General features: G+C 45.5%; 1 protein-coding gene across 1 annotated transcript in view; it reads right to left on the bottom strand.

The window, feature by feature from the left end:
• The window catches only part of PTPN18 (protein tyrosine phosphatase non-receptor type 18), a 107803-nt gene extending 101016 nt beyond the window's left edge, over positions 1-6787 (bottom strand). The window contains exon 1 of the mRNA XM_081177382.1: positions 6648-6787. The gene's annotated coding sequence lies outside the window, so the exon portion shown is untranslated. The remainder of the gene's footprint in view (positions 1-6647) is intronic.
• Positions 6788-6923: the final 136 nt, after the last annotated feature.

The raw sequence follows: 6923 nt of genomic DNA, 5'->3' as shown, positions 1-6923 counted from the left end.
AAAGCGCTTTTACTAAAAAGGGGTTTTAAAAAAATCTGCTGGCCTACTTAGTTAGGATAATCTGTTTAAGCTATGCAAAGTGTTTTTCAATGCATAATCAGAACTAATTGCCTTCATTGGAACCCTTCAAGCAAGTCCCAAAAGGGTTGCAACATTTTTTTTGTTCTACTAGTTTGCCTGCCTGCACATAACTCAGTGATTTGTTGCCTAAAAGAACCAGCTTTTCTAGAGTTTTCCTGCCTGGTCACCTGGCAGAGATCCTTGGATGCCACAGGCAATCAAGTGAGGGAGTGTTTACAAGTCTTGTCCATGCTGAGTTTATCTCAGGTTAGTACTGAACTGCAGCTGACTTGGAGCACCTGTTATCAAAAGAATTTTTGAGAAATTGTGTGGGTGCAACTCTAAACATTATATTTGCTTACTTCAACTGGCATTGCTTTGAAGTGAGGTGAAAAACTTACTAGAAAATCACAAAAAGTGTTAGAATTCAGCATTGAAAGCATAGATGTAGCTGCCACATGTTCATTCAGCTGGTTTTCCTTGATGTACTATGATCTTCCTGCATCTGCCTTTGTCTATTCTGCCAAGCACAAAAATATGATTGTGTTTAAGTTGATTGTGTATAGAGTTATAATAGGCACTTCTCTATGAGATTTTAATTTTATTAGAATCATAGAATCATAGAGTTGGAAGAGACCACAAGGGCCATCGAGTCCAACCCCCTGCCAAGCAGGAAACACCATCAGAGCACTCCTGACATATGGTTGTCAAGCCTCTGCTTAAAGACCTCCAAAGTAGGAGACTCCACCACACTCCTTGGCAGCAAATTCCACTGTCAAACAGCTCTTACTGTCAAGAAGTTCTTCCTAATGTTTAGGTGGAATCTTCTTTCTTGTAGTTTGGAGCCATTGCTCCGTGTCCGCTTCTCTGGAGCAGCAGAAAACAACCTTTCTCCCTCCTCTATGTGACATCCTTTTATATATTTGCACATGGCTATCATATCACCCCTTAACCTCCTCTTCTCCAGGCTAAACATGCCCAGCTCCCTTAGCCGTTCCTCATAAGGCATCGTTTCCAGGCCTTTGACCATTTTGGTTGTCCTCCTCTGGACACGTTCCAGTTTGTCAGTGTCCTTCTTGAACTGTGGTGCCCAGAACTGGACACAGTACTCCAGGTGAGGTCTGACCAGAGCAGAATACAGTGGCACTATTACTTCCCTTGATCTAGATGCTATACTCCTATTGATGCAGCCCAGAATTGCATTGGCTTTTTTAGCTGCCGCATCACACTGTTGGCTCATGTCAAGTTTGTGGTCAACCAAGACTCCTAGATCCTTTTCACATGTACTGCTCTCAAGCCAGGTGTCTCCCATCTTGTATTTGTGCCTCTCATTTTTTTTGCCCAAGTGCAATACTTTACATTTCTCCCTGTTAAAGTTCATCTTGTTTGTTTTGGCCCAGTTCTCTAATCTGTCAAGGTCGTTTTGAAGTGTGATCCTGTCCTCTGGGGTGTTAGCCACCCCTCCCAGTTTGGTGTCATCTGCAAATTTGATCAGGATGCCCTTGAGTCCATCATCCAAGTCATTGATAAAGATGTTGAATAAGACCGGGCCCAAGACAGAACCCTGTGGCACCCCACTAGTCGCTCTTCTCCAGGATGAAGAGGAACCATTGATGAACACCCTTCTTCCTAATGTTTAGGTGGAATCTTCTTTCTTGTAGTTTGGTGGAGACGGTGTGCTCTGTTGCTTCCAAGAAGAGCTCCAGCTCTCTAATTCTTTGGAGTGTAGCTACACGTTCCTCCAGTTGCTGGATTTTATTAGCTTTTACATCGCTATTATTTCAGGAGTCTATATTTCTATTTAAAAATTGTCAATGAGAAGATCACAGCTAACAAGGGATGGTATTTTTTGCATGGGATTGCTGATTGCTATGCAAACATTCAGTTCACTTACAACGTTGCAGTAATTTTGTATGGATGATCAGGTATAAAACCATTACCAGCATGTGAATCTGCACGGGGCAAGCTTGAGCTGCAGTGTAGATCCCCAACATGTGTTTTTCACAAACCTAGAAATGGAGCTATGGCTCTTCTCCCAAGAAAAACCTAAGAAACCTATGAGATGGCTATGGCTCAGTATTGACAGCACAGACAGACAGACTTAGTAAAAAAAAATTGTATTCCATGTAACACATCTATATGGCTTCGTTGGATAAGAGCAATTCAGTTTCTTGCTCCCATTTCTTTAGATTGTCTGAGAAACTTTCAGATGCCCCGTTGGCCATATCAGTAGACCTATGCAATGTGTGGGGAACCTTTGACCCTCCATATGTTGCTGTACTACAACTCCCATCTTCCCTGGCCATTGGCCATGCTTACTAGGGCTGCTGGGAATTGTAGTTCAGCAACATTTGGAGGGCCGAATGTTCTGGCCTACGTGCAGAGAGCTGTGTGGACTGTAGCTCTTCTAAAATATTTTGAGGGACAACAGCCTTACATTGTTGGCTGCAGTTCTAATCTTGGTAGCTCAGATGTGTGATGCACTTCAGTTTATGGCGGTCCATGCAGTCAAACCACTGTGTAATCTCTGTCTGCATGGCTGACTTCCTGCAGTGTGGAGATGCTCCTGCTCTTAGAAATTCTCTTAATACACCTTGGTGTCTGCTTTAAGAAGCTTGCATCCTTGATTTGCCTTGAATATAAAATTCAAATGGCTGAGTCATACTAGGGTTGTACATTTTTTTAAAAAAAGGATTCTTTCCCTCAATATGTACAATACAAAGGTAATAGAAGTGTCCTTAGTACTCATTTTCCTTTGTCACAGAGCCTGTTCCACAGAGGTTCAACAGGATAATCCTGAAAAGAATCCGATTGTGTCTTGGTCTTCACAAAAGGAGTACTGTACTACCTTGTAACTTACCTAACTTTATTTTGGGGATTAGAGAAAGACAGGCCAATCATAACTAAATCCAGACAAGACTAAAGTAATTATATTGGCAGGCGTTGTGACTTGAAAGGGCCCTGACCTCCAATTCTGATAGAATATGGCCCATTTTAGTCTCTTAGACTCTTTGTCCCGGAGTGATCATGGATCCATCACTAGAATATCCAGGTATCTGTGGTGGTGCTTTCCACCAGGCCCTCTTGCTGAAGAAGCTGTGACTTGGTCTGACAGGTGCAGATCTACTGAATGTAGATGTCATTCATGACTTCAGAGCTTCAAGGCTAGCCTAACTAAAAATGTGCTATATGTAGTGTTGCCTTTCCTGACCGTGTGGAGACTTCGGAGCTTCAGCCCACTGGGACACCGCTGCTGCCATGAGTGTTGGAAGGAAGACCTGTTCCCTGCAAGGCCCTTTCCACCTGGCCTACGGGACAGGGACCAGACTCACCCTGCACAACATAAGAGACTCCTGGGAGGACGGAGGGACATTGCCCTGCTGTGAGTCCAGACTCACTGGAACAAACTCCGGTTGGGGCAAATGTCAAAAATGCTTTTAAATCTTTTAAAATAGTTTTTAATCTGTGGCATTTTAAATGTTTTGTTGTTGTTGCTTTTTTACTCTGTTGGGGATGGGATAAATGTTTAGTTGAGGCTGGGGATTAGTTTATTTTAGTATAAATGGTTTTTAAAAAATTAGTTTCTACTGTCTTACTCGGGTCGGCAAGGTTTACCTCACCTGGGCTGGTTCACTCCAGCAGAGATCCCTCCATGGGCCGGATCGCGCATGCGATTTCCAGCATCTTTGTCTACGCAGACATGATTTCCGGTGCCACAGAATTGAGTCCCCTCACCTCACTGGTTTAGCGCAGTGCATGGGACTCGCCAAGCAGACTGCTCGTGGTCCAGTTAAACAACCCCTATGGGCTGTTTGTGACCCATGGGGTTGCTGACCCCTGGTCTTACTGGTTTATTGTATAGTTTGTATTTTGTTCTGAAGGGGAGAGGGTCAGGGCTGCTTGGGAGTGGGCCCCAGCCAACAGAATGGCTCGGGCAGTTTCCACAGGGGACATCCCATCTCAGTGATCACGGGTAGGCGGAGGAGTTACGCTAAGACCAGACCATGTCATTTCCATGGAGGCAGGTTTAGTCATTGTTTGAAGACTATCCCTGCCTCGGTTTCTGGTCTTGACCGGAAGGATACTGGAATCAACAAGGGAGACCCACATGACCGTAAGGTGCTCTTGTGCAATGCCAGGTCAATGATTCACAAGAAGGCTGTCATCCACTACTTGATCGTGGATGGAGGACTTGACCTGGCATGTGTAATAGAGACTTGGTTGGAAGATGGGCTGCTTTTTGTCGCTGCTTGTCCACCAGGTTTCTCTTATGCACAGCAACCCAGGTCAGGTGGGTGAGGAGGTGGGGGAATGCAGTGATTTTTAGGAAGACATTAGCTTGCGCCAGGTGTCCTAATGGGAAGACCCAGTTTACTGAGTGCATGTTCTGAAAGTTGGGCAGGTTTAGTCATTGTTTGAAGACTATCCCTGCCTTGGTTTCTGGTCTTGACTGGAAGGATACTGGAATCAACAAGGGAGACCCACATAACTGTAAAGTGCTGCTGTGCAATACTAGGTCAATGATTCATAAGACCACTGCCATCCATGATCGTGGATGGAGGACTTGACCTGGCATGTGTAACAGAGACTTGGTTGGACGAGGCGCATGGTCCTGTTCTTGCTACTGCTTGTCCACCAGGTTTCTCCTATGCACAGCAACCCAGGTCATGTGGGTGGTGAGGTGGGATGCAGGGGGGAGGGGGGGATGCAGTCATTAGCTTGCACCAGGCGTCCTAATGGGAAGACCCAGTTCTCTGAGTGCATGTTCTGGAAGTTGGGCAATAGGGGCAGTACAGGATTCCTTTTGGTGTACCGACCTCCCCGCTGCACCAAGGATTCCCTGCCTGAGCTGCTTTTGGTCGTGGTGGATGTTCTCCTGAAGACACCTAGTTTGGTTGTCCTAGGGGATTTTAACATCCATGCCAACACAACCTTACAAGGAACCGCTCAGGACTTCATGGAAAGCATGGCCTCAATAGGGCTGTCCCTGAATAAGTTTGGCCCAGAATGCTGCAGCGAGGCTCCTCACAGGGTCTCTGCCATGGGAGCATATTCACCCAGTGCTTTTCCAGCTGCACTGGCTCCCGGTGGAGGACAGGGTCAGATTTAAGGTACTGCTTTTGACCTTTCAAGCCCTTCACGGCCTAGGACCCTTGTACCTACGGGACCGCCTCTCCCGGTATGCCCCACGGAGAGCCTCAAGGTCCATAAATAACAACACCCTAGTGGTCCCGGGCCCTAAGGAAGTTAGATTAGCTTCAGCCAGAGCCAGGGCCTTTTCAACTCTGGCTCCGGCCTGGTGGAACGCTCTGCCTCATGAGACCAGGGCCCTGCAGGATCTGATCTCTTTCTGCAGGGCCTGTAAGACAGAGTGGTTCCGCCTGGCCTTTGGCTTGGAGCCAATTTGATTCCCTCCCCCTCTTTCTTTTTTCTTTTCCCTTTCTCCTCCTGTGATGAGGCTACATTTTAATATTTTTATGTTTCAATATTTTAATGTTGTATTTTAATCTTGTTTTTAAGTTGTATTCATTCAACTTGTTTTCATTATTGCTTGTTAGTCTTGGCTGGGGAGGGTGGTGTATAAATTAAAAATTATTATTATTGTTATTATTATTACTACTATTATTATTATACCCGAAAGAGGGTCTCCACTCCCCTCATCCACCCTGGACTTTGAGGTCCATCTCTGAGGGTCTTCTGATGGTTCCCTCACTGCGAGAAGTGAAGCTACAAGGAACCAGGCAGAGGGCCTCCTCGGTGGTGGCGCCCACCCTGTGGAATGCTCTCCCATCAGATGTCAAGGAAATAAACAACCAGCTGACTTTTAGAAGACATCTGAAGGCAGCCCTGTTTAGGGAAGTTTTTAATGTTTGATGTTTTATCGTGTTTTCAATATTCTGTTGGGAGCAGCCCAGAGTGGTTGGGAAAACCCAGCCAGATGGGCAGGGTATAAATAATAAATTATAATTGTTATTATTATTCTAAAATGGGAAAGAGGCTGCTGTTAGGGATCCAGTGTCTGCTCCGTCAGCTTGTTATTTGGCAAGCTCAGTTCAAGGAGCCAGTGGCTATCCACAATGGCATAAATAATAATAAACAGTTTGTGCCATATCTTCAGCCTAATGCTCCACCGTGGCCTTTAAGAAGCATTCCCCTTTGAGTTCAGATACATCACCTGTGCTCCAAATCAGGTCTGGGCACAATGAGGGGGGTTTTTTGGTGGCCGCCCTCCAGATGTAGAGCTCTGTCTGCCTAGAGGCCTGTTAAAGTCTGGACATCTGTGTCTTCTGGAAGCAGTGCAATACATTTAAAAATTCAAACTGGCTTTGAGTAGGGATAGAGAGGTAAACTAGAATAACTTACAGCACAGTTTCAGCTATGTTTCTTCAGAAGCAAGTCCGACTGAACTCAACAGGGGTTCCACCTAGTAAGAGGGGTTAGGGTTGGTTCCATAGTTCTTTTTCAATGAATCATTTATTGTGTTTGACTAAAAGCCATTACAAATCCAGTTACAAAACCAGCAAATCCAATAAAACCTATTAGGAAAGATCCAGAAAGAAACAACCATTTACATAGTTGACTCTGACCTGCTCAGATCTCTGTTTCACGGTGGTTTCTTCAGCTGTGTAATGAGGCAACAATGTCTTTAGCACTATTGCAGGTGACCAACTCCTTCCTTTTGCCACCTGTTCATTGATTCTGTACACTTTAGAAAGGCTGGTGGATGGGAGGGTGGCCTGTTCAAATCCTGCCAGCCAGATTCACATTGGCGGGCTCTCATACCCCTGAGGAAAGAGCTGAGCGGTTGAGAGTAGCCGGGCTGTGTGGGAAGGTGTCATTGAAGGAGCCTAATAGACCCCTGG

Source organism: Podarcis bocagei (genome assembly GCF_964188305.1).
Source record: "Podarcis bocagei genome assembly, chromosome: 17".
Lineage (NCBI taxonomy): Eukaryota > Metazoa > Chordata > Lepidosauria > Squamata > Lacertidae > Podarcis > Podarcis bocagei.
The sequence above is the reverse complement of the archived record's forward strand: the minus strand, read 5'-3'. Positions and strand labels throughout refer to the sequence as shown.